The sequence below is a fragment of the Panthera tigris genome, chromosome X (assembly GCF_018350195.1).
Source record: "Panthera tigris isolate Pti1 chromosome X, P.tigris_Pti1_mat1.1, whole genome shotgun sequence".
Taxonomy (NCBI): domain Eukaryota; kingdom Metazoa; phylum Chordata; class Mammalia; order Carnivora; family Felidae; genus Panthera; species Panthera tigris.
Window position 1 is genome coordinate 108249184 of NC_056677.1, and position 17623 is coordinate 108266806.

At 36.7% G+C, this 17623-nt stretch overlaps 1 non-coding gene across 1 annotated transcript; it reads right to left on the reverse strand.

Moving 5' to 3' along the window:
• Positions 1-1077: 1077 nt before the first annotated feature.
• On the reverse strand, positions 1078-1180 carry LOC122235629. The gene has a single exon (XR_006213669.1). It is a non-coding gene; the product is annotated as a small nucleolar RNA U13 (small nucleolar RNA).
• Positions 1181-17623: the final 16443 nt, after the last annotated feature.

The following is a 17623-nucleotide window of genomic DNA, read 5'->3' on the forward strand; positions in this document are numbered from 1 at the left end:
AATCCCTCAGTGGCGAGGCCATGCAGGGAGGAACCGTTCAGGGCTTGGGACTGATCAAACTATTTCCGCAGGATGGCAGTATTGTCTCAGAAAAGCCAAATAACCCCGCTTGGAGCCGTTGTCCTCCCGCCCTTTCGAGTTTGAAAAAACACCGTGGAGACGCAGACACCGGAAAATATGGCTGCCTTGTATTTTGCTCAGTTTGAGGAAACCTGCTCAGAAACAGCATCTTAGCGTTTTGCTTTCAGTTTCCATTAGATATCAAACTGAGTTCTGAGACACCTACTCTTGTCTGGCATTTCTCTTTTCCAGAGTTTGGTTTCTATCTGATAACGTTTCCTACATCTGCTCTTTACTCAGTATTGTATCTCTAGCATTTTCTCAGGCTATCAATTTTGGGGGGATGGTATCAGGGGGCAAAAGAAAATGATTATACTTAAGGGCTTAAAGAAGAGCAAACCTACGCAATAGGCCCAGTGGTTATTATCTCACTTCCCGAGTTTCCCAGGGTCTGCAAGTATTAGGCCTGTGTGTTGAGTTGGAGGTAGCCATTTGGTGGAGCTCTACGGGTAAGGTCCAGAAAGCTCTCAAGCCTGAATACCAGACAATACCTACTAGGAGTGACACATACTTAAATTACTATAAATTCCAAATGGGACACATGATTTTGTCTAATGGTGTCATCGTGTATCATTGGGAAACAAGCATTTTCTATGCCATTAAATGGCCTTAAGACAATTTCCTATGACTTTATTGTGTATGTTTGTCACTATTTTTTGCTTAAGGATTATTAGTCTTATGGTATTTCCTCATTAGTAACTGAGACACAGAACTTATTTGTACTTTTGCACAAAGTCTTTAGTACCACCTTATATCATTTCATCAATATATCAATGTATATTTTTGGGTGCTTGAATTTTCTTGAATTTTATTCTAGAACAGATTTAAAAATTATAATCAAAAATATATGGTATATGGACCATCAGTGAGAAGAAATAATCACTTTCAAAATGTCTTTGCCATTTATTATCATCCTTTCCTTATGCACATATAATATGTACTTTTTTTTTTTTTTTAAATCAGACGGGTAATGTGCTGATGTCAGAGCAAGGTTTAAGGTGGCACATGTCACACAACGGCGTGAACACCCAATCATCATGCTTATGAACTACAAAAGGATCTGTACGTTTATAAAATACTGTTTAAATTCCCCAGTACAATAATTGTTAAAACAAGTGTTCTTTATTATGCCTGAATGTTTTTCAAATATCATTAATAATTCTTTGGAATACTGACATGTTTAAAAATATTGCCATTTTTTAAAATGGAGGTAAAATTCATGCATTATACCATTTTAGTGGGTATAATTCAATGCATTTATTACATTAACAATGCTGTGCAAGTATTATCTCTATCTCCTTCCAAATCATTTTCATTACCCTGAAAGGAAACCCAAGACCCATTAAATAGTCTTTTTCCATTCCCTTTTCTGCTCAGCCCCTGGCAAACACTAATCTGCTTATTGCCTCTCCAAAATTACCTACTCTGGTTATTTCATATAAATGGAATTGTACCATATGTGCCTTTTTGTGGCTTTCCTTTTTTCCTTAGCATAATGTTTTCAAGATCCATGTAGTAACATCTTCAATACTTCATTTCTTTTTATGGCAGAATAATATCTATTATATGTGTGTGTCACATTGCTTGAGTCCACATTTTGGCTGTTGTGAATAGGCTGCTATGAACATGTGTATACATGTACTTGTTTTCAATTATTTTGGGTATATACCTAGGAGTGGAATTGCTGGGTCATATGGTAATTCTTTTTTTGTTTTTTGTTTTGTTTTGTTTTGTTTTGTTTTGTTTAGCCTTTCTGCTTTACTTGTCTGTCACACATTTAGCAATATCCCTGGGTGAGTGACCTATGATTAAGGATCATCTTAAAATTAGGCTTTTTTTTTTTTTTTTGGGAACTTTTTCCAAACTTGCATTGTTTGGAACTAGACTCAGATTTAATTAAATATTTACTTTAATTTGGTTTATTGCAGTTTGTAAACTCTAAAAGAACTCCAAATAGTCTTTTATTTTCATAGTTAACCTGAAATTCTTATTATCTTCAAATGAAAGGATCTTGCCTTCGGACGCAAAGTTGTGATAGTAAAATTTTTGAAAGAATTTTGTGCCCTATGGTAATTCTGTTTAAATTTAAGCACGGCCAACCTTTTTCCATAGCTGCTGCACATTTTGCATTCCCTCGACCACTGTATGAGGGTTCCAATTTCTCCACATCCTCACCAATACTTGTAAGTTTTTTTACTGTTATTATTGTAGCCATTCTACTAGCCATGAAGTGGTATCACTTGGTGGTTTTAATTTAATTACATTTCTATCTTGAGTATGTTCATGCATCTTTTCATGTGCTTTTTGGCCATTCATCTATCTTCTTTGGAAAAATGTATACTCAAGTCCTATACCTGTTCTTTTTAATTATTTGTCTTTTTGTTAAGCTGTAAAAGTTCCTTATATATGGATATTAGAACTTTGTCAGATAAATGATTTACTAATATTTTTCCCATACTGCACATAGTCTTTTTACTGTCTTCATGGTGTCTTTTGATGCACAAGTTTTTTTAATTTTGATGAAGTTCATTTATTTTTTATTTTGTTGCCTGTGTTTCTGGTGGCATATCTATGAAACCATTATCAATTCATGGTCATGAAGATTTGCTGTTATATTTTCCTCTAAAGTTTTATACTTTCACTTTTTACTTTTAGAACTTTCACCCATGTAGAGTTAATTTCTGCATATGGTGTGAAGGAGGGGTCTAAATAATTCTTCTCTATATGGACATCCAGTTGTCTCAGCACCATTTGTTAGAGACTGTTCTTTGCCCATTGAATGACCTTGACACCTTTGTTGAAAATCAATGACCATAGTGTATGGGGTTGTTCTGTGCTCTCAATCTTTTTATTGATCCATGTGTCTATTTTTCATGTTTTATTTAAGTTATCTCTACACCCCACGTGGGGCTTGAACTCACAACCCTGAGATCAACAGTCAAATGCTCTTCTGACTGAGCCAGCCAGGTACTCTCATGTGTCCATTCTTATTTGAGTACCACACTGCTTTCATTACAGTAGCTTTGTAATAATTTTTGAAATATGGAAGGGCCACCTCCAGCTTGGTTTTTCCATAATCAAGATTGTTTTGGCTACAGAAGTTTTATGCAATTCCATACACATTTTCTGCAAAACCAGTTGCTGGGATAATGATAGAGATTATATTGAACCTATAGATCTCTTTGGGTGGTACTGCTGCCTTAACAATATTTAATCTTTCCAACCTATAAACAAAGGATATGTATTTAGGCCATCTTTAATTCCTTTGGCAATTTTTAATGTACAAGTTTTTCATCTCTTTAGTCAAATATTGTCCTAAGTATATTATTCATTCTGATGTTACTGTGAACAGAATTTTCTTAATTTCATTTTCAGATTGTACATTGATTTCTGCGAGTTGCTTTTCTACCCTGTAGTACTTGCTGAATTCATTAATTAGTACCTATATTATTTTTGTGGATTTCTTAGGATTTTCTTTACATATAGTTAAGTTATTGCGAACAGAGATAATTTTACTTCTTCCTTTCTAATTTGTATTTCTTGTAGATATTCTGCCTAATTTTCCTGGATACACCTTCTAGTACAATGTTCAACAGAATTGGCAACAGTGGGCATTCTTAACTTGTTCCTGATCTTAGAAGTAAAGTCTTTCACTATTTTCGTCTTCTATCTCTGAGGATACTATCAGCTGTGGGTTTTTCACAAATGTCCCTTATCATGTAGAGGAAATTCCCTTCTACTTCTAGCTTGTTGAGTGTTTTCAGTTGCTTTTGTGGAAGGATACAGAACTCAAGTTTCCAATTCCACCATTTTCATTGATGTCACATTTGCCACCTGGTTTTACACTTCTAGAAACAATCACACTTCTTTATAATATACCTGCTATAAGAGCCATTTATGAAGTGAATGAAACAAGAGCACAGGTAATGCCACCTCCAACAGACAAGGACTTTTAAAATGTAGATTAATCTTCGATTCTTTTCACTGCTTTGGTGCTCATCTGTTTATGCCCATCTGCTCCAGTAGAAAAACAACTAAACCTTCTTTGCCTGACTGGTTGGTTCAACTCCTAGATCTTCCTAGTTCCAAGCAATGGGTCTCCAACGAATTGGGTGCACCTGAAAGCTTCAGTGTCAACAGTTGCTCCAGCCAACTAGCAGGCCTCACAAAGAAAGCTGTAACAACTTAGGGTGTTTTGAAACTATTTCCTCACGATGGCAGTAGTGCTCCAGATATGCCCACAAGCCTTGTCCTGGTGCCCTCTTCTCCCGCCCCCGTTGAGTCTTAAAAAACGCCAAAGAGAAAGAGACAAAGACGCCAAAAAGCATGGCAGCCTTGCGTTTTGCCCCCTTAAGGGACTGCTCTTGCTTTTCATCTCTATCTGAAATAAAACTACTCACCTTCATCAGGCATCTTGTTTTTCAGGTATTAAATTTCCACTGAAACTAGTCTATTGTGCATCAGCTTTTCTTCATTCAATGTTACTTGTCTTTTCACGTGGCATCAGATCGTCTTCCTCGAGTGATAAATGGATCCAGGCAGAAAAAGTCGGAAGAAACTACCTGAAGACTGTAGACCAACCCCAGCTGCCAATTCACAAACCCAAGCAGTCTCTGACCTGGCTTTGTACCCAGGCAACCACGGAGCCCTCCATTTTCTAGTCTCATGTTGAATATAGTGACAAGTGTTTGGAAGAGTTATCGAGGAAAGCCCAGATAGTTCACATCACTGTACACGATACACTGCTCCACATGGCATGATACCTGTACTTACATGTGTATAAATTTCAGTCATAAGTTATGCAGGGTTTTGTCTCACAGTTTCATCATTTAACATTAGAACACAGCACTTTCTTGTGTCATCAAGCATTCTTCAAATTCTTCATGTGACAGCTTCCTGAAAACACTCTTAGAATTCATAAATATTTGAAGGATAAATAGAAATCCTTTATCACACATCTCACTCTCCTGGGGCAACCAACATTAGCAACTTGATAGATACATACATACAAATATTATATATGATTGCTCACAAAAGCTGACACCATTTAACTAACTAGTTAAAGGCTCATCAATACACTCCCCTATTTGCTCAAAGGACTGTTCAAACACACAAACACACACATACGTGGACAATCACATCAGATCTTTCTTCAATTCCATCTGGTCACACTACAGGTAAAATTCAGTGCGTGGATATTTCACACAATTATTAGGTAATGGGAAATTTCCAATGGCATAAACTATTCATGAGATAACTGATAGTGCTTTCTTACTAAATCTCAAAACATTTCTTTACTGTTGCTGAAATCCTAAATATAAACTCTAGCAAAGAAATGCAAAATTGAACAATTATAAAAAGGTAAGCGAGGAATATTCCCTATCACAGAAGCTCAATAACTATTTTTATTTAATTTTTTAATTTAAATTCAAGTTAGTTAATATACAGTGTAGTACAGGTTTCAGGAGTAGAATTTAGTGATTCATCACTTACATATAACACCCAGTGCCCATCCCAACAAGTGCCCATCACCCGTTTAGCCCATCCCCACATCCCCCTCCCCTCCAGCAACCTTCAGTTTGTTCTCTGTATTTAAGAGTCTCTTATGGTTTGCCTCCCTGTTTTTATTTTATTTTTCCTTAACTATTTGTATTTACTGAATTCTGATTGTCTACTTGTATTTATGTAGGGGTTGCAGCAGGTGTGTATGTGTGTGAAATTTTTATTTCTTACAGATTTTAGAAAACATCATTTATGTGAAATTTCCTTGTGGTTTAAGATTCTTCCTTCTCTCATTTCTCTTAGATCTTACACAGAGAAGCTACTTAAATGTCATTAAATATACTTTAGAGGATTGGATTTTATGTTAAGTAATAATTTATTAGAAGCATTTAGTCTCCTTGACTATAAAAAACAAAATATTTAAACATTCCATCATGTAGATAGTACAGTGTGTCTTTATACAAAATATAAGATTACAATGAATATTATCAAAAACTAAGCCTTGTTTGTCAACATTTTAAGCCTTCACTATATATATGTAAAACTTGTAGACCCCCAAAAAATTACTTTAAAAAAGAAGACGCTTTTAGTTGTTTTGTTCAAATTTTTAAGCATATATCCAAATGGGAATATTGGCTTTCTAGAATACATAAATCTGTGCATGTTTGGCTTAAATTTTTCACATATGTTAGAAGTAGGATAAAACACAATTTGTTTTACCATTTCTCTTACCTGGTGTGAGAAAACTTATGTTTTGATCCTTAAAGTCCAACATCTTGCTTTTCTCCCTAATAACAGGAAATGTCTCTATCAGGACAAAGACAATGGAATTCAGTCTTCATGAAGGCTGAGGAGAATACCTGATAGAGCTCAGACGAATTGATCCATAAACAACCAGAATGATGGGCTCATTGAGCCTTCCCTGCCCCCCCCCCCCCCCCCCCCCGCAAACACACACACACTATCCTTGCTTACAAAGGACATGTCAACAAAATTCCTTGGCTCTACCACTTGGACTTGGATAAGTGTGATTGCCTTAGGCTTGCAACCACTGCCAGGCACATGGTTTTATTAAAGACAGTTGGCAAGATATGAACACAAGAGTATTGAACCTAAAGAATTCCACAAGGAAAAGAAACTACATGTTTAGCTTTAGATATAGGATGTTATCTCCATACATAAGGCTGTACACTTTTATGTATTTAATAAAGTAGTTATGTCGACTACTCCATAGGACACAGCACAACTCATCTGGTCTATACTTTGTGGGTGAAATAGAAGGGTAGAGGTCATTTCTCTCACTCACAAAAATGAGGCAAGTTTCCCCAAAGAATCTCCAAGGAACTTATCGCAGCCAATGGCAAAAATGTCTACACGCCATCAGTGAACTCGACCACGACCATGCTACAAGAGAGCTAGGCACAGGTGAGGATATAACAAAAACTAGTTTGTTTGTTTATTTTGAGAGAGAGAGAGAGAGAGTATGAGTGGGAGAGCAGAGAGAGAGAGAGAGAGAGGGAGAGAGAATCTCAAGCAGGTTCCATGCTGTCAGCACAGAGCACTTGAGGCAGGGCTCGAACTCACGAATAGTGAGATCATGACCTGAGCTGAAATCAAGAGTCCGACGCTTAACCATCTGAGTCACCCAGGCACTCCACAAACACTAGTTTTCTTCAGTACTGATAGAAGCCTGTCTTTCAAAGTGGAATGTTTGCCTGGACCATCAGAGTCCAGGAAAGTCCATACCTAAAACATATCTTGAACCACTGGAACGTCACAGCAGAGCACCAGACCAACATTATTTCCTTTCTTTAAGAATTCAGATACTGACATAATAGAGAGTAAGAATACAAGGAGAGACGCACATATGAAATTTTAGCCACCCTTCTCAATTTTACAATTATGAGGATGAGGTATCTGGAGGTCTCCATACCAAAAGGGTGGATAACTTATAAGGTCACTGAGGAATCCATCAGGAACTATGTACGAAGCTGGCACAGAGAAGAACACTAATATGAGGTGAAGAATGGTTTCCTCAGGCCTAAATAATGCTATCCTCCTCAGGGGAATACCGAACAAAAATCACCACCTCTCTGCTCTCCTTGCAAGAGCTGACATGCCATCAGAGTCCTGTCGGGAGAAAGGAATTAACCCTGGACCTCACTCACAATTAGCCTGCAGAGCCACGGAAACTGCTAGCTGGTGGGCTCTGAGAATCCCTCAAGGCCTCCCATTACACTTCTGGTTTTCATCCACTCGAGCAACTCCAGTCTCCTAGAAGATGCTCTGCCCCACACTGGCATGTCAGTGTCCCCCCACTGCTTCTATACAGGCCCATCTTGCTCCAGACAAGTCTTACACTACACCTCTGGTGTGCCTCAGCTCCATCAATGGCATTGACTACATATGGTACCTGGCAGTGGCCTGTGCACTGTGCTCTGCCACTGCTATCATAATGAGCCCGGGCCTACAACACCAGGCTAGCCAGCCTGTCTAAACCCCCAAAGTGCAAATTCTCAAGACATGCCCCCAAGGCCTGCACTTGGCTGAAGTCCCAGCCCACACAGTTAGGCAACCGAGTCAAGCCCCGCCTCCATACTTCCTGTGCTTGGACTTCCTGGTGGCCGCTGGCAGGGTGCTGGCCTCTAAACCTAGCCGATGCTACGCCAAGATCCTGACTTGGTCCACTTCTCCTGCCAGGCCACAGAGAAAAAAGGTAGGGAGGCCAGGCTTGGGTCCAGAACCCGTCCAGCCTCCCACTGGCCTGAAATCCCTCAGTGGCGAGGCCATGCAGGGAGGAACCGTTCAGGGCTTGGGACTGATCAAACTATTTCCGCAGGATGGCAGTATTGTCTCAGAAAAGCCAAATAACCCCGCTTGGAGCCGTTGTCCTCCCGCCCTTTCGAGTTTGAAAAAACACCGTGGAGACGCAAAGACACCGGAAAATATGGCTGCCTTGTATTTTGCTCAGTTTGAGGAAACCTGCTCAGAAACAGCATCTTAGCGTTTTGCTTTCAGTTTCCATTAGATATCAAACTGAGTTCTGGGACACCTACCATCATTGGGTATCTTCTCTTTTCCAGATTTCAATTTCAAATTGAAAGAATTTGTGGAATAATATATGTAATTTATGAGGCATTATACATATATTTTAATAAATACATTGATTATATCATATATTTCCATATTGTATACTGTACATCATATACAATATACTATATACTATGCTATATGTTACTTATAATATGTGGTGTATACTATATACTGTATATGTGTAATATATATGTACTATAATATATGCAATTTTATGTTATGTTTTATATATACTACATACTATGCTATGTATTATATAATATGTAATATATAATAAATATGATAGTATAACATATATACCGTTATGCTATATATAATACATACTATTATATACTATATATTATATACACTATAGTATGTAATAACTATGTTACATATATAATACATAATATCTAATATGTAAATGTAACTATATATGTAAAATATAGTACATTATATATATGTGTGTATATGTTTTTCTCTGGAAAACACTTATGCAGTGACTTTTCCAGTATTTCTTATGTTATTAACTTATAGTTTCATTCCACTGTAGTCAGAGAAGACACTTTATATGATTTTAATCTTTTTAAATTTTTTGAGATTTGTATTCTGGTCTAACATTCCATCTATCCTGGAGAATACTCCATGTGTACTTAGAAATATTCACATTCTCTAGTTCCATAATTGTCTTCAGCCTAGTTGTTTTATCCCTTATTTAAAGTGTGTATTGAAGTCCATCTAGTCTGTAGAACTCTTATTTTTCCTCTTGGTTTGGTTCAGTTCTCGGTTCATATATTTTGGGACACTTGTGAAGTGCAGATGTTTATAATTGTTCCATCTTGATATACTGAAACTTTACCAATACATAATGTCCTTCTTTGCCTCTTGAAGGAATTGATGTTTAAATGTGTATTATATCAGGCATTATCTCTATTTTCATAGAATATGTTTATTCATCATTTTATTCTTAACCTACGTGCAAACTAGATGTAAAGGGAGTCTCTTTTAGACACCAAATAATTGGATCATATTTTCTTAAATCCATTCTCCCAATCTCTGTCTTTGAATTGCAGATTTTAATCTATTTACATTTAAAGTTAATACTGGTGAGAAAAGACTACTGCCATTTTGCTATTTTTTCTCTATAGGTCTTATAAATATTTGTTCTCAATTCCTCGGTTAGTACCTTCTTTTGTGATTGATTTTTTCCAGTGCGGCATTTCTGTTCCTTTCTCATTTCCTTTGCTGTATATTTTAAATGTTTTCCTTAATGGTTATCCTGGGGAATACAATTAATATCTTATCAGTATAACCATCATTTTGATTAAATAACAGTTTTTATACTACACAAAACTGCTCATTTACAGTTTCAACAACTTTTATCTTATTTTCACAAATTACATCATCAAGCATTATGTGCCAAATGAATTACTGTTTCTGTACTTGCCTTTTAAATCATATAGAAAACAAATGGAGTTACAAAACAAAATACTTCTGGCATTTATATCTATGTAGCTACCTTTATCCTTGCTCTTTATTTTTTCATATGGCTTTGAGTTACTGTCTAGAGTCTTCATTTCACCTTGGAGGATTCCCTTCTGCATTTCTGGTATGGGAAGTGTTCTAGTAACAAACTCCATTTGTTTTTCTTTTTTAGGAATGTGTTAGTTTCACCGTGGTTTTTGAAAGTTTGTCTTGCTGGATATGAAATCCTTGGTTGACAGGTTTTTTTCTTTTAGAATTTAAATACGTTCTCTCAATGTCTTGGCTTCCATGATTTCTGAAGAAACCAACTATTAATCTTACTGAGGATGCCTTGTATATGTTGGACTGTCTTGATGCTTTCAAGATTCTCACTTCATCTGTGACTTTTGCCAGGTTGATTATAATGTGGATCATCTTTGCTATCTCAGAGTTTGTTGAGCTTCTTGGATGTGTACATTGGCCATTATTTCTTCAACTATTCTTTCTTCTTTGTCATCTCTCTGCCTTAAATTTTGCCCAGTTTTAAGAAGCTCACACTATTGTTCTTCTGCTTTTGGTTCCCAACTGAAATCAGAACTGAGGCTTAAACTACCCATCCTCATCAGGCATCTTCTTTTGCAAGAACTCAATTTTGAATTGTTCTAGTTCTGTTCTTCTTCATGTCAGCCTTACATTTCATGCACTTCCCTATGTTATCAAGTAGTAGAGGGCAAGTCTCAAGGAGTTAGGCTTAAAAGGAATAAAAAAATTCTGAAAACTCAAGGGAAGGATTAGGGCATTTCTGGGCAACAACAACAATTGCTAACAATTATTGAGTACTTACAATGTGCCAGTGAATATTCTAAGGCTCTTGATAAAGATTCTTATATTGATTCTTTGCAGCAACCTTCTAGATAAGTAATATGATTCTTACCAGTTAATAAATAAGGAAAGGTAGCAGGAAAAGTATAAATACCTTATTCAAGGTCACAAACCCAATAACAGTTAGAGACAAATTTTAAAATCAGATGAGCCAGACGTCAGAGTTCACATTATTAAGCACTGGAGAGGCAAGCTGTAACCCCACTTCTGAAGCACTGAGGCAGTCGCCCAACTTTTCCTGATTTTCTTGCATTCTCTAAGCCTCACATGCAGGGAAACTCAGGTAACAAATTCAGTTCTATCTCAAATTCTTGGTATACAAGAACAATAGGGAGAAATAAATCAGACTTGGTTGACTTTCCAATCATTAGTCCACCATTCTACCATCTGTTGCTTTTCACTGGAAGCCTTAAAACTTTGTAAAGTCCCCCTAAATTGATTTTATTTTAGGGAAGCAACCCAAGGGAGAAATTCCCAGAAAATTCACACCTATACTCAGCCACCTATAGATCCAAAAACTCCTTTGGCTCAGAAGATGATAAATTGGAATTGGGAGTGGAGAGGAATGCGGCCACATTCACATACCAATGTTTTAAGAGTCAGAAAAATACTGACATTGTTTATTTGAATATATGGATGTGTGTGTGTTGATATTATTTCTATATTTTTCAGTATGCTATTGAAGAGCATAATTTGACACCACAAAATATGCCTCATTGGCATAAGGATTATTTTTTTATTTTTTTAAAAAGCAGACAAGAGAGAAACTCTAAAAACCAAGTTGAAGTTACACTTTTGTAAGAGACATTTAATTTATAAGGAAAAATCACCATTTGTAAGGGTGTCTTTGTTGCTGTACCAGTAAAAGGGGTATAATTCAATCTCTAAAAGCTCTTACCAATGGACAAGACAAAGCCTTAAATCTGCATTAACAACCATACCCTTGTTTACTGTGCTTTTCCTGTACACCTTAACTGACTCCCTACTCCCAACACCTTTTGTTTTTAGCTGAAAGTGGTATTTAAGGTGATGGCTTTGGCCATTTCAGGGAGTTACTCAATATTCCAGGGTCTCTGCTACATATACAGGTGGTATATATGTTATTAAACTTTTTTCTCCTGTTAATCTTTCTTTTTTATGGCAGGGGTGTCTCAGCTACAAACCTAGAAGGGATGAGGGAAAATTTTTTTTCCTCCCTTATACTATTATGATATTGGCTATTTACCAATCATTTCCATTACTCCTCCTGGATTCTGTTAAGATCAGTGATATTTGATCAAGACATGAAGCCAAACCCACATATCTGATTAAATAAATACCTCAACCTATCTTTGAAATCCTACCAGAACCCTGTATGACAAACTATAACAATACAACCAGATTATGTAGTCAGTATAGGTCAGCTGTTTGACACATAGGTAAGTGCAGAAAAATGAAGAGTGGATTAAGAAAAGGAAACTAAGTGAACAAGAAAAAATTCCAACATATATTATTATCCAACTTACATTTAAAGAAAAAATACACACAGATTAGAGTAATTTTTTAGGTCACTTTGTGTGCACTTATCAGAATCCCATATTAACTAAATATTATATACAAAAAAGGTATTTCATAAATAGAAAAACAGCTTTTGTTCATATTTTTAAATCATGCTTTTTGATAACAAAAGTATACTGTAAAAATACTCATAAAATACAAAAAAGAAAAAGGAATGAAATGAAAAATATATGCAAGAAAATAAACAATTATTATAAACATGTATGTACATATGTATGTAATGTAAATTTAAATGCATCAAGATATTTTGACAAATATAACACATGGTTAGGAACATGTAAAGATGTGGTCAGTGTTTGCCTCAAGACTGTGGAATTATAAAAAGGGTGAACAGGAGCACCTGGGTAGCTTAACTGGTTAAGCGTCCAACTAACTCTTGGTTTCAACTCAGGTCATGATCTCACAGGTAGTGTGTTTGAGCCCTGTGACTGTTTGGAGCCTGCTTTGGATTCTGTCTCCCTCTCTTTGCCCCTCCCTCACACACACGTGCACTCGTGCTCTCTCACAAATAAATAAAACATTAAGATAAATAAATAAATAGGGCTAACATTCCTCTTACTTCTCACATAAAGTCAGTTCACAGCAAGCAATTAAGTTTACAGCAAGTCCAACTTGGAGAATAAACTATGTAATCACTTAAGTAGAGTATATAATTTACATTCTCTACTTAATTATCCAATTCCTTATTAAAAATGCACCATTTCTATTTTTACAGTTTTTTTTTATTTTGAGAGAGAGAGAGAGAGATAGAGAGAGAGGGCACAAGTGGGGGAGGGGCAGAGAGAGAATCCGATGCAGGCTTCACATTGTGAGCACAGAGCCCAATGCAAGGCTCCATCCTGGAACCTTGAGATCATGACCTGAGCAAAAATCAAGACTTGGATGCTCCACCAACTGAGCCACCCAGGCACCTTATTTTTTAAGGCACCATTTCTTTTCTTTTTTTTTTTTTTTCAATATATGAAATTTATTGTCAAATTGGTTTCCACACAACACCCAGTGCTCATCCCAAAAGGTGCCCTCCTCAATACCCATCACCCACCCTCCCCTCCCTCCCACCCCCCATCAACCCTCAGTTTGTTCTCAGTTTTTAAGGGTCTCTTATGCTTTGGCTTTCTCCCACTCTAACCTTTTTTTTTTTTTCCTTCCCCTCCCCCATGGGTTTCTGTTAAGTTTCTCAGGATCCACATAAGAGTGAAACCATATGGTATCTGTCTTTCTCTGTATGGCTTATTTCACTTAGCATCACACTCTCCAGTTCCATCCACGTTGCTACAAAAGGCCAGATTTCATTCTTTCTCATTGCCACGTAGTATTGCATTGTGTATATAAACCACAATTTCTTCATCCATTCATCAGTTGATGGACATTTAGGCTCTTTCCATAATTTGGCTATTGTTGAGAGTGCTGCTATAAACACTGGGGTACAAGTAAGGCACCATTTCTAACTGAAGTATAATTGACATATAATATTGTATTAGCTTCATGTGTACATAGTGATTTGAAAAATTATATATGTAACAAAATGCTCACTGTGATATGCATAGTTAGCATATGTTACATACAAAATAATTACATTATTGACTATATTCCCTTTGCTGTACTTTTCATTCTTGAGGTGTTTTTTTTAATAACTGGAAGTATGTACCTCTTAATCCTCTTCACCTATTTCACCTAACCCCCCAACCTTCTCCCAAATGGCATATACCAATGTGTTCTATGTATTTATAAGTATATTTCAGTTTTCACTTGTTTGTTCATTTGTTGTTTTGTTCTTAATGTGTTTTGGATATCAGCCCCTCATCAGATATATCATTTGCAAATATATTCGCCCATTTAGTAGGTTGCCTTTTTATTTTGTTGATGGTTTCCTTCACTGCACCAGAGCTTTTTAGTTTGGTGTAGTCCCAATTGTTTATTTTTGCTTGAGGAAACAGATCCAAGAAAATATTGCTAAGGCAGATGTCCAAGAGATTACTGCTTATGTTTTCTTTTAGTAATTTTATGGTTTCAGGTCTTCCACATAGGTCTTTAGTCCTTTTTGAGTTTATTTTTGTGTCTGGTGTAAGAAAGTGGCCCAGTTTCATTCTTTTGCGTGTACCTGTCCAGTTTTCCCAACACCATTTATTGAAGTGACTGTATTTTACCCTTTGTATATTCTTGCCTCCTTTGTCACAGATTAATTGACCATATGAGCATGGGATTATTTCTACGTTCTCTATTCTGTTCCATTCATCTATATGTTTATTACTCTGCCAGTAGCATACTATTTTAATTACTATAGCTTTGTAATATAATTTGAAATCTGGGATTGTGATACCTCCAGCTTTGTTCTTCTTTCAAAATAGCTTTGGCTTTTCAGGGTTTTTGAGGCTCCATACAAATGTTAGGATTATTTGTTCTAGTTCTGTGCTAAAACCATTGGTATTTTAATAGAGATCACATTGTATATGTAGATTACTGAGTACTCTGGACATTTTAACATTAATTCTTCAATCCATGAACATGGTATATCTTTCCATTTATTTGTGTCATTTTCAATTTCTTTCATCAATGTCTTATATTTTTCAGACTACAGGTCTTTTACTTCTTTGTTTAAATTCATTTTAAGGTATTTTACTCTTTTTGATGCAATTGTAAATGGATTTTCTTAATTTCTCTTTGTTACCTTGCTATTCATGTATAGAAACCCAACAATTTCCATATATTAATTTTTATCCTGAAAATTTACTGAATTCATTTATTAGTTGAAATATTTTTTGGCAGAGTCTTTAGGGTTTTCTATGTATAGCATCATGTCATCTACAAATCGTAACAGTTTTATTTTACTTCTTCCTTATCAATCTGGGTGCCTTTTATTTCTTTTTCTTGTCTCATTGCTGCAGCTTGAACTTCCAGTACTATGCTGAATAAAAGTGGTAAGAGTGGACATTCTTGTCTTGTTCCTGATCTTAGAGGAAATTCATCTTTTCACCATTGAGTATGATGTTAGCTGTGAGGTTGCTGTATATCTCCTTTATTATGTTGAAGTACGTTCCTTCTAAATCCACTTTGTTTTTTATCATGAATAGATGTTTAATTTTGTTAAATGCTTTTTCTGCATTTGAAATGATCATATAACTTATATCCTTCGTTTTGTTAATGTGGTATATCACATTTTTTGATTTGCAGATGTTGAACCATCACTGCATTCCTGGAATGAATCCCACTTGATCATGGTGAATGATCCTTTTAATTATTGTTGAATTCAGGTGGCAAATATTTTGTTAAAATTGTTTACATCTGGGTCACTTGAGTGGCTAAAGTCAGTTAAGCATTGGACTTCAGTTCAGGTCATGATCTCGTGGTTCACGAGTTCGAGCCCTGCATTGGGCTCTGTGCTGACAACTCAGAGCCTGGAGCCTGCTTCAGATTCTGTGTCTCTTTCTCTGCCCCTCCTCTGCTCGTACTGTCTCTCTCTAAAAATAAATAAAACATTAAAAAAAAATTTACATCTATGTTCATCAGGGATGTTGGCCTGTAATGTTCTTTTTTTGTAATGTCTCTGGTTTCCTTATCAGGGTAATGCTGCCTCATAGAATGAATTTGGGGGGCACCTGGGTGGCTCAATCAGTTAAGCATCTGACTCTTGATTTCGGCGGTCATGATCTTGCAGTTTGTGAGTTAAAGACTCTGCATTAGGCTCTGCGCTGACAGTGCATTCAAGCCTAAAAAGTTTCTGCTGAAAAATCATCTGATAGTCTTAAGGCAGGGTGGGGGTGGGGGCCCCTTGTATATAACTAGCTGCTTTTCTCTTGCTGTTTTTCAGATTGTCTATATTTAATTTTTGACATTTTACTTCTTATTTGTCTTGGTGTAGACCTCCTTGGTTCATCTTTTTGAGGCTCTTTGAGCTTTCCAGACCTGGATGTCTGTTTCTTTCCCCTAGTTATGCAAATTTTCAGCTATTATTTATTCAAATAAGTCTTCCACTTCTTCCTCGCTTTTCTCCTTCTGGGACCTCTTATAATGCTAATGTTAGTACACCTGATGTTGTCCCAGAGGTCCCTTAACATAGCCTATCCTCATTTCTTGTACTCTTTTTCTTTTTTCTTTTTTACTGTTCTGTTTGGGTGTTTTCCACACTGTTGTTCTTGTGCATCCTCTAATCCGCTGTTGATTTCTTCTAATGTATTTTGTATTTCAGTTATTTTATTCTTCAACTCTGATTCTTTTTTGTATCTCTTTGTATCTTTGTATAATTTCTCACTGAGTTCATCCATTCTTGTCATTTCTAGTGAGCATCTTTATGACCATTACTTTGAACTCTTTGTCAGGTAGATTGCTTATTTCTGTTTCATTTAGCTTTTTTTCTCAAGTTTTGTCTTGTTCTTCTGTTTGGAGCATATTCCTGTCTTCTCATTTTGTTTGACCTGTGTTTCTATTAATTAAACGAACCAACTACTTCTCCAGTCTTGAAGGAGTTGCCTTGTAGTAATGACCATGTATACTGCATGTGCCTGGCAATTAAGCGGTCTGGCTGGAGCTCTGGCACGTGTGGGGTTGGGGGGTCCTGGGGCACTTGGCACAGGCTAGGAACCCCCAGGATGCTATGTGCCAGGGCCACCCTGGCAGGACAGCTGGAGCTAAAGCAGGTCCAGGCCAGGGTGCTCCATGTGAGGAGTGCCCTGGCAGGACGGCTTGAGCTGGGTGCATTTCAATTTCAAACAGAAACCAAAAGCAAAATTGCAGCACTGTGAGCAGTTTCCCCAAATTGGATTTGATACAAGGCAGCCATGTTTGCGGTGCCTTTGTCTGTAGGCGGCATTTTTTTCAGACTTGATGGGCGGGAGAAGAGAACCTGGGGGCAGGGCTGGTTGGCTCTTCTGGAGCCATACTGCCATCACGAGGAAGTAGTTTTACGAAAGCCAAAGCTGTTATTGTGAATTTCTGTTGAGATCTAGCAGTTGAGAAAGGCCTGGCTAATTCAAAGGCTGGATCAATTGTGACCAACCTGGACATCCTTTACTTGAACTCTTAGGCTTTC